At 40.3% G+C, this 15,773-nt stretch overlaps 1 protein-coding gene and 1 long non-coding RNA gene across 11 annotated transcripts in view; one reads left to right on the top strand and one right to left on the bottom strand.

Annotated features, from left to right (window-relative positions):
* Window positions 1-10,984, bottom strand: part of EYA1 (EYA transcriptional coactivator and phosphatase 1) — a 439,803-nt gene extending 428,819 nt beyond the window's left edge. For 3 of the 10 annotated variants that reach the window (XM_064267819.1, XM_064267812.1, XM_064267809.1), the window contains exon 1: window positions 10,719-10,982. The gene's annotated coding sequence lies outside the window, so the exon portion shown is untranslated. Of the gene's footprint in view, window positions 1-10,718 lie in introns of all 10 variants that reach the window. The other 7 variants (XM_064267810.1, XM_064267808.1, XM_064267814.1 and 4 more) reach the window with 5 other exon arrangements.
* A 76-nt stretch (window positions 10,985-11,060) lies between these two features.
* Window positions 11,061-15,773, top strand: part of LOC135227613 (uncharacterized) — a 48,788-nt gene continuing 44,075 nt past the window's right edge. Inside the window, exon 1 of the long non-coding RNA XR_010317781.1 lies at window positions 11,061-14,099. This is a non-coding gene — a long non-coding RNA (uncharacterized LOC135227613). The remainder of the gene's footprint in view (window positions 14,100-15,773) is intronic.

The following is a 15,773-nucleotide window of genomic DNA, read 5'->3' on the forward strand; positions in this document are numbered from 1 at the left end:
AAAAGGCTTGGGCAAAAATAGTTTACTTGATTCATATCTATACCTATCTACCTATCTATCCATCCATCCATCCATCTATCCATCTCTATCTCTATATCTATCTCAATCTATTTATCTATCTATAGCTAGCTAACTGACTAGCTAAACAGAGAGAGGTCATTATCAATATACATGTATAGACCCACACATAAGCACCTATGGGTAACCTAGGGGTAAAGGTGACTATGTTTAATCCAAAGAGGATTTCCTAGAAGTAAGGACATAGACTTGCCTTGAAGGATGCCCAGGGAGGCTAATCTAGGCATGAGATGGAGAGGGAAGGTGCATACTGATAGAACGATTGGTGAGATAAGATTTTTTTCCTCAAAAGAGTTGAGAGATTTGCAAAGTGCTAGACGCAGGACTTGGTATTAGAGGTGTCTGTACAGAACACGCACGCTTGCCTTGCCAAAACAGGGATTTGGGTTAGTCATCCATTTGTGCATTTACCCAAGAAGGCCCAATCTTTTATTTATGCACTCTCCTGAGTCAACTATTATGGCACCCTCCAGAAGAGGGGTGCCCCTTGGACTTATACACAATAGAGGTTCACTCCTCTTTTAGCCTCTGTGTAAAAATACTCTAATAAGGAGACAAGGGACTGAGAGACATTCTGAGGCCCTGCTAGCCAAATCCAACACTCTTAGGTTAGTTATCTACTTTGATCATAGCAGAAGAAAAGCACTAGAAGCCTCTTCGTGAAGCATGCTTCATCAACTCCTTTGGTAGGAAGAAAATATCAACCAAACGTAACAGTGACAGAAAGCTTCACAGTGTTAGGTGGGGCATGCATTTAAATACAATCAGACTCTGTATTTTTAGGTGCATGAGGTAATCTGAGGTGATGCTCTTCAAGGGCAGACAGAGGTAAGCGGCCCCTTCCAAGGTCATCACAGCCCACAGGAGACAGGGGATGGGGCATCCACAGGTGATGCAGCTGCTAATTCACTTTCACAGCCCTAGGCCAGATGCTGGCTTGGGCGCCTGGTGGTGAGTAGAATGGGCCAGTGGCAAGAGTGGCAGTGGGAAGCTTCCAGAGCAGGGAAAAAAACAAGTACGGCCCAGTTTTAATTGGCCTTTTCAACACCTGAAGGAACTTGCCTCCTTCAATCCTACCCTTCCAAAAACCTAGCTAGGAAATTGGGGGAGAAGAACCTATTCATGGTCTTTGCTGACCACGGTCTTTGATTTACAAAGCAGGTATCTGGACTATTCATAAAACAGCTAACTTTGTTGGGAAGACTCATCCACCACAGGACTGATCGAAGGCTTAGGAACTTCGTTTACGATATTCTACTCTTGGGGAAGGGGGGTAGGAAGGGGTTAAACTTAAGTTTATATAGATAAAATAAACAAACAACGACAAATAAATGTTAACTGCACGCACTGATAGAACAGACTCTACAGGAAACATAAAACTGACACTACAATCAAACAAAAATTTGCAGTAATACAAAATCACCCTTGGGGGACTGGTGGTATTAGGAAATTGCGTCCCAGGTGATGACATTATCGTTAGAATTATGCATATTTGGAAGCAGTACCTTACGGCCCTTTTACAACCAACAAGGCCATTAATTTTCTAAATACAGAATGGTTCTAAATACAGAAACTTTAAAGTATGTGAGACAAAAAACTTCAAAGCATGTGAAAAACTTCAAAGCTTGTGAGACAAAACATCTATCCTGTGCATTCTTGCTATTATTTAAACCCTCCCTGGGCTGCCAATTTTTCTTCCCAATTCTACACAGACGAGTGAGCGCTTCCAGCACTGCACCCATTTCTTGAAACATCTCCACTGGTATGCTATCAATTCCTGGAGTCTTGTTTTTCTGTCATTGCCTTCTGTCCAGCCTTCTCATGCATATGAGGCGATTAAAACACCATGGCTAGGGTCAGGCACACCTTAGTCCTCAGAGTGACATCTTTGCTTTTCAACACTTTAAAGAGGTCTTTAGCAGCAGAGTTGCCTGATGCAATACATCGTTTGATTTCTTGACAGCTGCTTCCATGGGTGTTGATTGTGGATCCAAGTAAAACAAAATCCTTGACAATTTCAATCTTTTCTTCCTTTATCATGATGTTGCTTATTGGTCCAGTTGTGAGGATTTTTGTTTTCTTGATGTTGAGGTACTGAAGGCTGTGGTCTTTGATTTTCATCAGTAAGTGCTTCAAGTCCTCTTCACTTTCAGCAAGCAAGGTTGTGTCATCTGCATAACTTGCAGGTTGTTAATGAGTCTTCCTCCAATCTGATGCCCCGTTCTTCATATAGTCCAGCTTCTCAAATTACTTGCTCAGCATACGGATTGAATAAGTATGGTGAAAGGATACAATCCTGACAAGCACATTTTCTGATTTTAAATCACTCAGTATCCCCTTATTCTGTTTAAATGACTGCCTCTCGATCTATGTACTGGTTTCTCATGAGCACAATTAAGTGTTTTGGAATTCACATTCTTCATAATGTTATCCATGATTTGTTACGACCCACACAGTCGAATGCCTTTGCATAGTCACTAAAGCACAGATAACCATCTTTCTGGTATTCTCTGCTTTCGGCCAAGATCTAGCAGACATCAGCAATGATATCCCTGGTTCCACGTCCTCTTCTGAATCTGGCTTGAATATCCAGCAGTTCCCTGTTCCATGTACTGCTGCAATCGGTTTTTAATTATCTTCAGCAATTACTTGTGTGTGATATTAATATTATTCGATAATCTCCACATTCTGCTGGATCATCTTTATTTGGAATGGGCACAAATATAGATTGCTTCCAGTGGGTTGGCCAGGTAGCTGTCTTCCAAACTTCTTGGCACAGACGAGTGAGCGCTTCCAGCGCTGCACCCATTTGTTGAAACATCTCAATTGGTATTCTGTCAATTTCTGGAGTCTTGTTTTTTGCCAATGCCTTCTGTGTTTGGACTTCTTTCTTCAGTACCATCAGCCCTTAAGCATATGCTGCCTCCTGAAATGATCAAACCTCGACCAATTCTTTTTAGTACAGTGACTGCGTATTCCTTCCACCTTCTTTTGATGCCTCCTGCGTCATTCAATATTTTGCCCATAGAATCCTTCAAAACAGTTTGAGAATATACAGAAACCAAAAATTGTTAGTAGTTACCACCACCACCACCAGAAATGGGAGGGAGAGAAAAAGAAAAATTTTGCTTAGGGGTCATCGAGTTTATGGTAACAGTGGTAGAATGATTTGGAAAAGGATAGCAAGAATGGTTGCACAACTTGAAGAACGTAATCAATGTCACTGAATTTTACATGGAGAAATTGCTGGACAGGCATATGTTTTATTGTATATATTTCCACCACAGTAAAAAAAAAAAAAAATTGAGAGAAAGGAAGTTGGAATAAGTGTGTAGGCTACAGAGGCTCGAGGTGGATAGAGAAAGGGTCAAGTCAGGTAGGCCTTTGGGATAAACTTTCTTAGATTGAGGAAAAACAGAGTAGGGATGGAGGTGGGAAGAAATATGATTGGGAAGAAAAGGAAATTTCTGTTTACTTTATACATCAAATATATTTTAAGTTTTCCTGCTGGTTTTGAAAAATGGGTATTATTTTAGATGATCCACAATCATCTGCAATGAACCAGAGATCCATCAGACACTGTTAATAGCTGTGGCTCCTTGGATTAAACAACATTTTCATTACAGCACACCATCACTTTATTCTGTGCCTTCTCACCAAGTGTTGAGTTTTTTAACATTCCCAAGAAGAAAACCACAGGTTAGACACGGCTTTACAGAAAAGAAAGGGTTATTCTAAAATTTATCCCCAGAAGACTACAACTACAGAACTAAATAAACATATCAAATCAAGGAGTCTCCAGAAAATTTATAAACAGAAGCCAGCAGTGAAATGAATCACTGAATAAATGGCCTCCAGAGACCTCCTCAGCTCACAATCCCAGGGCTCCAAAAGCCACAAGGTGTCATCTCTGTCGCTTCTGCTTTGCTTTCCTCACCTTCCTAGGAAATTTGGTTATATAAAGAAAAACAAAGATGGGGCATAATCAAGTGAGCCCTTTCCAAACCACTGAAGCCATTAATAAAAAAAGCTGAGCTATCCTGTGGCCAACATCTTCTCCAGCTACAGACATGGTTTCTATAGTACTCCAGGGCTACACTAACTTTCTTTTAAAGATTTTCCACTGGCTTACTGATACTGTTGTTTTACAGTTTTTAAGATGAAAACTGTCTGTTCTTTACAGGACTTCTAAATAAAATTACCATATTTCTGCTACTTACTCCTAGTTTCAGATCTGCTACTTACTCCTATCTTCACAGGAAGAATGGAAAGCATGTAGACAGTCGGATGAACTGACATTAGGAAAATGACATATGTTTAGTTTGGAAATTATCTAAAGTTGAAATCAAACTATATTTTCAGGAACATTAGACCTACAAATTATTTTAATATAGCATTTATTACATTAACAACATTAAGAAGACTCTAATTCAAACTTTCAAAAATTTACCCATAATCTCATCAGCCCTACTTGTCTATATGCACACATAATTTTATACAGCCATAACCACAGTGAATCTTCATGCTTGTGTTCTGCTGATTTCTCTTAACATTGTGTCCTAAGGATTTCAGACTCTACACATTTATCGTTTTAAAACTATGTAATATTCCATCAGGGAGATATTTCTATGTATAAAGTTGGAATTTGGATTTTTTTTCCACTTTTTCATGTCATATATAATACTTCAACATCTTCATTCATCATTCATTCATAAGTTTTTTCCTTCTTTTGTGTTCTTTCTTTAAGTATAAATTCCAAACTATGTAATTAGAGGATCAAAAGGTATGGCAGTTGAAAACCATCACTCTTATAAGGTGAGGTCAAATTCATATATATATATATGAATAAGTGAATTATATTTAAGTGTTGTGTGTGTATATATACATATACAACACTGGCCCTGGTAGAATAGTTAAACACAGAGGTCATACAAAAAACGTTCAGATGAAGTTGGTACAATGTAATCTGTAATCTTGACAGCATTCACAAATATCCTTATATCTGAGGTTTCCAAATTTTTGTCTTCATAGCAAACTTTAGAATACTAAAAATTGTGATAGGACATTTGAAAGCCTTAACTAAATCACTGGTACAGACACCGTAAGGCCAATAAAAGCTGTATGGTTATCACACTCTTCACATGCTCTTTCTACATCCCGTGTTGCTCTTTGAATGGGACTTGATTTTATGGACTCAAGACGCGGTCAAAATGCATTCCAGTAAGCCTGGGATTTTGATCATTTTCCTAATGATAACTTTTCCTCTTTCCTGCTACCCTAGCAATGTGACTCACCATGTTACATGACCTAGTCAGTTGAGTCTGACAGTCATTGTCATAAAAACACTTTCACCCACACATAGAAAATGTAAATGTTGCAGGTTGATTATGATGGCGTGACATATACGAGAGATTTGAGCAGATGTGGTGTGCTGTAGCACCTTGCTTGAGAACCACTGCCTTATAAGTCTTATATGTAACAAGGAAATTCAAGCATCCAAGAGAAAATAGTCTGAACCACAATCACACATGGTAAATTTATCTAGAATTTCACTAGTTTCCTACAATAATTCTGCCACATCTACTGAACTTAGAGCATTGCTAGTCTTCCACAAATGTTGTTTGTGTACAATGTATCATGGAAATATTGTTTGTGCACAAGGTATCATGGAAAGTTTCTGAACTTACTAAGACTATAGTTTCAGTTTTAAAATAGCTTATGCTATAGAACAACTAATAGCCCAAATGATGGACTCAAGCAAACCAATGAACATGAAGCTGGCGTAGGACCGAACAATGTTTCATCGTTATACAGAAGGTTGCAATGAGTTCAACTGGTGGCAAACGAAGCTGGTTCCACCCAGCCGTTATGTTTGCTTTTGTTCGAATTAAGTAAACAACTATAAATAATAATGAATTTTATTATTCAAAAGGAAAAGAAAGCATATGAAATATCTACTTCCTTTACTTTTATAGGGAGTCCCTGGGTGGTACAAATGGTTAATACCCTTGGCTGCTAACCAAAAGGTTGGCAGTTCAAGTCTACCCAGAGGCACCTTGCAAGAAAGGCCTGGCAATCTACTTCCAAAGAAATCAGCCACTGAAAACTCTATGGAGCACAGCTATACTCAAACACATGGGGTCACACATGAGTTGGAGTCAACTAGACGGCAATCTGTTTGTTTTGTTTTATTTTTTAACTTCTAGCACAATCTGCTACCAAATACCTCTAAAGATTTAAAAAATACACCACAAAAGCTCATCTGAAGGGACAGGACGCAGCACAGTGGTTGCCTGGAGTCAGGCAGTGGAGGGAGGATAGATGGACTGCAAAGCAGCATGAGGGATTTTTTCGGGGCAATAAAAATGTTCTGTATCTTAGTCTTAGAGGTTACATGGGTGTACATAATTGCTAAAACTCACCAAACTGTACATTTAATAAAACTGATTTTAAAAAGTAAGCCACAGCTCACATCTTCTCAGTTGGAAACTTTTTCTCCCTATACCTTGAGGAAGTAAACAAATTTTTGATAGTGACTTCCTTCTTCACTGGGAATAATAACTAGCCCTTGCCCATCAAAAAAAAAAAAACAAGATGTTAATACTGATCTTTATTTAGATTTTCATCCACCAATAGTCCTCTCTAATGTAAGAGACACTGACTCCTTCTTGAGTAAATTGGACAGGTTTAACAACCAATAAAGCTCATTTTTAGGTGTAGAAGTGAAGGATGGGCTTAAGAACATATCCTTGGTTTAAGAGGCAAGGAATAAAAAGCATATAATGTTCTTTAATATTAACATTCAATTGACATGTCAAAAATTAGTATGCTTCTGAAGGCCCACCCCCCCCCCCATCAAGGATTTAAATGAGAATTGCAGTCTGGTTTGCAGTAACACTCTGGTCAAATAAATAAAGTACCCCATCTGTGCTTAGCTTAGCTCAGCTCAGTCAGCTCAGCTGGCAAGAATCAGAAAACATTTTTATCTATAAAAATAAGATGAAAGCATATTCAATTCTCAGACTCTTAGTACCATTTATTTTCTTTTGCAGCTAAAATCCAAAGGTAATTCCAACCATGGACAGGCACAGATGTCAATATCTAGCTCATTAGGTGATGCATTTCATATAGGACCCAAGTTCATCACTAGACCTTAGAATTAATGCATATTACGTGTGTCGGTTTAGCAGGAACTAGAGAATAAGCACGTTCCTCCTCTGCTCTGACATCACTCCCCAGACCCCTGACGATCGCAACTAAAGTCTAGCAAAGCAGTGTCTTCATTTCCTGGATGCTGACTCTCACTTTTAGTGGCTTCTAGACCAGAGTAAGGGCTGCCTGAAAGAATGAGACTTGCAGGACTTACGGCCCAGAGGAAAAGAAAAAAAAGTCAATCAAAATCAAAAGACAGTCATGGAGAAATCATTAAGCTCTCAGAAAAAAAGGCACTGACTCAGGGTTTCTTTGTATTTTACTCTTTCCAAAAACTAAAGGAAACTTACAGAACACGAAGCTAGAAAAGTTTAAGAAATTTGTCTCCATTTCAGTTCCATTAAAAAAAAAAAAGAATTAATGGGTGACGTAATACAGCAGGAATCTACATGGTATTGTATGTTGTGACTGAGCCACAGAAAGACATCGTGGAATGCAAATTTCCATCTGGGGCAGGAATCACACAAACATCCTTGGCAGATAGCTCACCTGCTTCTGCTCGAACACTGCTGGGGACAGAAATTCACAAGCTTGTCAAGTCACCTAGTCCACAGCAGGACAGTTTAACCTTTAGAAGGTTTATCCACATAATGAATTAAAATTGACCCAACAAAGCCCTCTTCTCTAGAGTCAAGTCTAGTGCACCAACACAAACATATGTGTTTTAACATCTTTTATAAAATAGTCACTGAAATATCTGAAGATTACAATGATATTCCTTAAAGTTTCTCTGCTCTAGGTCCCAAACCCATCTGTCTTTGTTAAATGACTTACTTAATATTCTGATCCAGTCGGTCAGTGGCCTCCTGGATCTGGACACCATTGGCACTTACTGAGCTAAGGAAACTCAAACTCTTCTGCTCATGAAGTGTTTTCAAGTCATGATTCCTCTGTCCTACATTTGGAGAGCTGATTCTTCCCTGTGAAACTCTCATCTGGTTAGTTTCTGCCTATCAGTCAGACTCAGATTTTCTTTGCCTCATGATTCTGTAACCCAGTGAATGAGATATCCATTCCAGTTTGGCGTAATCTGCCAATCTAAAAACCATTACTTCAGCTTTCTTCTTTCAAATCACTGGTAGAAATATTCAAGGGAAGAAAGCCAAAAAAAACAGAGCCAGTTTTGATGAGTCTAAGGGTAGAGAAAAAGACTACTGGGGACCTGGGATAGGAAGGCAGGGATTTGTGTTCATAACTCTGGCACTGATCAATTCCGTAATCTTGGGAAAATCAAACCTCTCTGAGTCTGCTTCTTCATCTGTACAACAGTAATTAATACCAATTTAAAAGATAGAGAAGATTGATAATACGTTCTATACATAGTTGTTGTCAGTTGCTGCCAAGTTGATTCTGACTCATGGTGACCCTATGTAAATGCTCAAAAAATGTGTTGAACAGATGACAATAAGCACTTTGCAAAGGATGAGAGGCCATATAACTTATAAAATGCTTAATTGCCTCTAGCTTTTACATAAAAAATTTTTTTTAGCTAGATCATGTAAGTAAACTAAGGAAAACTGGACACTTTTAGAAGCTGCATTTCAGATTACTAAAATAAAATTAGTAAAACAAAGTTTTCAGTGTAGTCCACCCTCTATTTAATTACCTTTTGTAAGCATTTTTACTTTTTTTATACGCCAAATAATCCCACTACTAGATTTTTCATAGTTCCTCTTTTGTGACTCATCTCCTTCAATACTTTCCTCTGCCTTCTCTCCATGTTCCAAGTTGTGGACGATGTCAGACTGTGCTCTCCCCAGAGAAGGGAACAGGTCTAATTTACCACCATCTGACATCCAAGACCCTTCCTGATCTGGCCCCAGTAAAGCCCTGTGGCCTCTGCTAATTACCTGCAGCTACACCAGACTACTTCCAGGCACCCCTGGTGCCAATGACTGTCAACTTGGCAATTCTCCTTCCACCCAAACTCCTACACATCCTTCAGGACCCATCCAGTCCTCTTCTCTAGGAAGCCTGGCACACCTCTGGTTTTCCCCATCAGAGCACTAGTCACCTTGGGTCTCAATTGTCCTCTAGACTGCTCCTGAAAAGCAGAAACCATTTTTATCCATGTAACAGGATGCCTGGTATGCGCAGCACATTTTCCAGTACTGGCTGAAAGAACAGCTCAGAGCAAGAGAGACAGGACACTACAGTCTGTCTGACGAGGGTGGGGGGATGCCTTCATTGGCCTACATGGACATCCCTCTCACAGCTTGAGATTCTCTGTGCTGAACAGACAATTTACATTATCTTTGAATATGTAATCAGTGCATATTTTCTGATAGGTTTGAGTCTCTCTTCCACTCAAATTTGCATTTTAAGAAGCCTTTAGTTTTATGAGATGATTGACCTAGATGATTACCTATGAGACGATTTAGTCAGTCAAGCTACCAGAACAAAAAAAGAGCAGGTCTTAATTAACATAATGAAAATAACGAGGCTTGTTTACACAGTACACGTTATTTCCGTCCTCCCTCCAGCTCCATCAACCATAAAGCACGGATCTTGTTTATTTGTCTTTGCTGTCCTAATTATTTATAATAATTTAGAAATAATAATGCCCCGTCATTGTCGGTGGTTCGTCCAATTTATGTTACTTCGGAGTCGACTTGATGGCAATGCGTTTTGGTTTTTCTTTTAACTGGCCTCTTTGATTTGGAAGAATCAACCCACTTTTGGCCAAAAGAAGGAACCACGGGGGCCAGAAAGAGCTAAAATAACTATCTGCTTGCCCCGATTGCCCCCCAAATGTTTCTCATTACTGGAGCTTCGAGAGCAAGCATATGTCCAAGACAGCAATCACAGCATCAAATAAGGCCAAGACGACTTCCCCTCGTCTCCCAACGTCCCCATCAGTCACCACCTCCCCGAAGGAAAACAAACCGGTCTCAGACACGTCCCACCACGTGCAGCGCCCTAATGCTGCCTGGCACGGGGGCGAAGCCTTTCATCTCAGGACTGCGGGCCAGGCCGCGCGGCCCCCATTATTGCGCGCGGGGCTGAGGCGGGTTTGCCCTTCCAGGTGGCTACGCGTACCTGGCAGCGGTGCCCACGGCCGAGACCGCGAGGCGCCCCCGGCGGGTGGGGTGCGGGCCGCGGCTGGCCTGGGGTGGCCGGTCCCCCGGCGGCGCCCCTCCGCCGCTCCCCGGGCGCCAATCGCCGCCCTCCTGGCCCGGGTGGGGCCGCTCGGGCCGGGCGGGGGCCGGGGCGTCAGCAGCCCCCGGCTCTCGGCAGCTGCCTCGGAGCCAAAGGGTCAGATTTAGTTTCACAACAAAGTCTCCTCGTCACGGCTACCAAACAGGAGGCCAGAGGCGGCCGAGCGGCCAGGGCCAGGAGCGGAGCGCCGCCGCCGCAGCGGTGCGAAGGTGGGCAGAGGGGGAGCGAGGGGAGGCGGCTGGCCACCAGGGCCCGGCGGCTGGACTTACTCGTGGCCAAACTTCGGCGACGCGGGGCTGAGGAACCGGTTCTTCCCAAAAGCAAACCGAAAACGGGTAACGGAGAGGCCGGGGCAGCGCTAAGAGGGGTTCTGTCTCGGTTTAGGGCAAAAACCCTGCTCTGGCTTCCAGAAATTCGAGCCAGTGGTGACTTTTTTTTTTTTTTTTTCCTTTCTTTTTAAATGCCTCTGTGCCTCCGGGTGGAGGGGCGCCCTTTGCGCGACTCTCCGAGCGCGGCGACACCAGGGCCGGCGTGGCGAGGCGAGCCCTTTCCCCAGCACCCTTCCCCGCCTCCCCGGCCCCCTCCCTGGGCCCAGACGCCCCTCCGCGTCAAGCGGAGCCTGCTGCCCACGCCCCGCGGGGTGTCTAGCAAGCCTTGGCCCCCCCCCCCCAGCGTTTCCTAAGCATGAGCCCAAAAGTCCCCTCAGAGACTGTAAGAGGGTGTGGTGGGGTTTTCTCTGTTAACAATGAGGGAACTAGGTCTTGGGGGGAGGGGCGTGGACCTCAAGGGAAGGAGTGATTTAGAGATTTTATTTTTCTGGCGTTGGAGTGGAATAAAGAAAGCAATCATACTAAGACTTATTAAAACGCCCGAGGATTCAAATAATTTTAGAAATGAGTCTTGTCTTCTTTTTACAGATAGGGAAATTGAGGCACAGAGCAGTTAGTGGTTGCCCCAAATCGTGCAGGAAAGTCTGGACTCAATGCCTATAACGGGGGGAAAAAAAACGTTGCGGTCCAGTTGATTCCGACTCATAACGACCCTATCGGTCAGAGTATAACTGCCCCATAGAGTTTTCCAGGAGCAGCTGGTGAATTCGAGTTGCAGACCTTTTGGTGAGCAGCCAAACGCTTAATCGCTGCGCCACCAGGGCTGCGGAAATGCCTATACCAAGCCCAGTATCCATTCTACTGAACTTTGTGTTTTCTTTGCGGTGGGGGGTGGTTGCACCCTAAAGTCCCTCTGCCTCTGTGACCTAATGGGGGTTGGCCTTGATTCAACATGTAGTGTTTCAGCATTTGGATGACACACCCATTACAGGCCAGTAATCTGAGATACTCCTTCTCAGGAACTTCCTCTTTCTTGATTAGGGAACCCAATCACAAGCACTGACAGATATGCAAATACCTTGATGATTTACTCTCATAAGGTCTCATAGCTTCTCAGTGAGCATCAGAATGTTGGTGCTTCTCTCTCCATTTCAAATGGAAGCCCTTCCCCACCCCATTCAATTATTCACATCAGATGAGATAATGTATGCAAAGAGGCCTCAGGAAGTATAAAGCATGACATGAATGTAGGTATTATTGTACATACTTTTTCAAAACCATCTAGATTCACACGCTTTACTGTTTCTATCAGTCATTGAGTACCTGTTGACTTCTGCTAGATACCATGGAGTTCGAACAATGAGGCCTAATTAATCCTTCACCTTCAAAGACCACAGATTATGGATTCATAGATAGGACCAACACACAGGAAATAATTAGAAATATACACAAAGATTGATTTTTGTTCCTAAACTATTTGATGTTTATATTAAACTTACCATGTATATTGGGTGAAGAGAAATTGTCATAGAAGCCAACGCATTGGTAAATTATGTTAATCCAGTAAAACCCCAATACTTTTCCAAATAGAAATATTAGACAAATTAGTCAATTGATGAGGATGGCTTTGCCTTTTTGAGCCCACTGTTCATCCTTACTATCCATTCATAAATATAAGGAATACCCATAACATTTTAAAAAATCAGTCAATTAAATCTTAGGTAATCAAAAATTTTATTTAAGGAGAGTGCAAAAATAACCCAAAACAATTGAATGTCAATGTCCGCTAAAAACTAGCCAGAGAGTTTATTTGTCAGAGATGGAAGGCCTGGTATTTATTTGAAAATCATATTTTAAAAGCCAATCTTTATAATTCAGAAGTATCATATAATCTAAAATATTTATGTATTAATACAGCCGTTCTTTTGATCCTTAATCCTGGCATTTCCTTAAAAAAGCAAACAAAACTCTCAACCCAAATATCCTACCTTTTTTTTTTTTAGTTTCTAGAAACTTCAATTCATATAACCTTTGGATGAAAACATTACATTTTGAACCAGTTTCTGAATTTGAAGGTGTGGAAGATTACTATTGCTCTTTCAGAAATGCCATATGTTCAAAATGTTGACTGTACTAAATTCGGAAGATACAGTCATACTCAGAATTTTCTGTTAAGGAAAACTGTTGTTTGGGCAAAATACATTTATTCTAGCAGAGTATACAAATTCTTCTTAGTCTCCAAAACAGGAGTAGCAGGAGCCAATTTATCAAGTATAATGTATTCCAGACACTTGCTGGAATAAACAGCACTCTTGAGCCCCTCAGATGCACAGCCAATAGGGAGCTGTTGACTACTTGAGGTTTTTACACATCTCTCAGCCAAATCAGAAATCCAAATCCCAAATCAGTCACAGGCACACAGTGTGGATTTACAGTCCTGCCTGGGCAGAGTGTCGCAATCTGCAAATGCACTATACTACCCAAGGAAGGTTTATTTTTAACATAAAATAAACTGAATTTTTTTTCATTTGACAAGCATGGCACGTACAAATAAAATTCTCAAAAATTTAAATGTCTTTTGCAACACCAAGCCAAAACACAATAAAACATATATTCATAATTATCCATGGGAGAATATATAAGTTTATATTCCTATATTCGTGTATATGTGTAGATAGATATGTAGAATTTCCATGTGAATAACTAGTACATATCATAAGGACTCAATTATGTATCTGTTTATATTGGACTTAGAACATTCATCTATTTACATGTCATAAAATGTTAATCCTAACTGGTATCGTATCCTACATTATGTACAATAAAGAAATAACAAAGATTTTTGCACACAAAGACACAAAAATTGCTTAAGTGTAGAGTTATACTCAGGCTTGTGGCATAAACTCAGAAAATATGTGGCATAAACACAGAAAATATGGGACAAAAATGTGCATTTAAACCCTGGTCTTATTTAAACTCTCAAATCCAAAGGCAAGGGCAAAAATCACTAGGTTAATAGTTTCTTGAGCATTTGTATCTGCGTATGCTGACAGGTTATCACCAATCCCAATTCAAAAGAGAAATGTTCTCTTTTTTTTCTCTCTCTGTCTCTCACACACACACACATTTTCAAAATTCTTTCATTATTTACTTTGGCAATGTAATTTCATATAGAAAACTTCACTAAACGCAGCTAATGCGAGTTTTCCTTCAGAAGAAGGATAAAGATCCAGCCCACCAAGACGAAGATTTACTCCTGGGCATCAGTGGAAGACTGGATCATAATGAGAACAGCCAAGAGCTGAAGCCCACTCCTCACAGGTGAGTTAGGAATTTTCCTATGGACAGGAACAATGTAAAGAAACTTTTAGAGGACCGATAATGTTTTCCTAACTCTGGACTTCTTTGATTATTTAGCTAGATCACTTAATACTGTTGGGAAGCATGTTAGCTCATAGTATAGGGTAGGTAAGGCTAGAAAGCATTGATTAAAGACACTTCAATTCCAACAAGAGTTATGCGTAAGACTACATGGTCCCTGTGCTCTCAGACCTTTCTATTAAAAAGGAGCGTACAGATTTTTTAGTCCACTGGAATATCCTGTAATCCAAATGGTAATACTATGCTTACTGTCTTCCTCTCAAAAAAAATGTATGAGGTAAACCAAGGGGAAATTTACTGACTTGACAGGAACTTATTATATGAGCCATAAATTTTGATATTTACATCTAATTTCTTATTACATGAGGACTGGTTTTCTAAACCATTTATCGTTGACTAACATTAGGAAATATATTTTCCCCTATTAAGGCTTTTAAAAGTCACCATCAGATTATTTAATCCTACAAGGGATTTTGGAGGTTTGCAGTGAGAGGATCAGGAGTGAAAGAAATAAGGTTACTTTTGCCTTTATGCTCTCGTCGTTTGGGAGACCAAGTAGAGGATGCAACACTGGGATTCTTGATCAGATTTGTATTCAATCAAAGGCTTAAGGTTAATGCTCAAATGATGTTTATTGTATAATTAATTTAAAAAAAAACCAAAAAGCCCATTCTCTTGATCTTTCTTGTTAGGTGAATCTTCCCAAGTCATTGAGATGCAATCTTTCTACATATTTATCTAATTTTTTTTCTTTTCTTTTACCATTTATCTTTCTTATATATATTCAACTACTGTTACAGGTGGCGCTCTCCTGACCTTCCAATTGTATTTACCCATACCATTCTACTTATTAACATATGCACTTGTAAGCTGCCAATGCCTTCATAAAGAGATGATATTTAACAAGTACTTTGGGGGGAAATATGACCCCTCAGTGTGGGTGTCACATATTTACACCTCCCCCAAAGGCAATGGCTTGACTGTTCTTTTAAATTTCTGTAATACCATGTGACAAACAAGCATCAGATTTATTCTTTTTCTCACCACTAGGGAATTTTCTGAATAACCACTTTTCCTCCAAGAATAAAATTTCAGGTAGAATTTTTAAAGTATGCAACATTACTGCTCTTTCAGTGCAGTTTAGAACAGAAGTGCATATTCCAAAAGTAAACGGTAATGGCCACAGAACGGAAACAAGTAGGAGTTTCACTCATGGAGAATACAGAGTTGGACCTCAAGTTTATGACGTTTAGAGTATATTTCTCCAGACGTACGACTTGCAGTTACCTAGGCTAAATCTCATTTGCTATTTTCTGGCCGTGTTTTTTGGCAGATAGTTGATAATACTTTTGGTGACTTTTGGTTTACACTTGTAAATCACTATAAAAATTTTTAAATCTATTCCATTCTGTTGAGTTCTGTCAGCATGCAAAATAAAACTAAACAGATACAGCCTTATTTCAGAAAGCCTACAATATAAAAGCTTGGACTCATTGAAGATGTAACATAAAGGGTTTGTTCTGTAAAAGCACAGATTGTGGGCCGAGGCCCATTGAAATGAAATAATCAGCACTCTATTGGCCAACAATAAGCCTAAAGGGTAGTGCTAGAGGT

This window comes from Loxodonta africana, chromosome 14 (genome assembly GCF_030014295.1).
Source record: "Loxodonta africana isolate mLoxAfr1 chromosome 14, mLoxAfr1.hap2, whole genome shotgun sequence".
Classification (NCBI taxonomy): domain Eukaryota; kingdom Metazoa; phylum Chordata; class Mammalia; order Proboscidea; family Elephantidae; genus Loxodonta; species Loxodonta africana.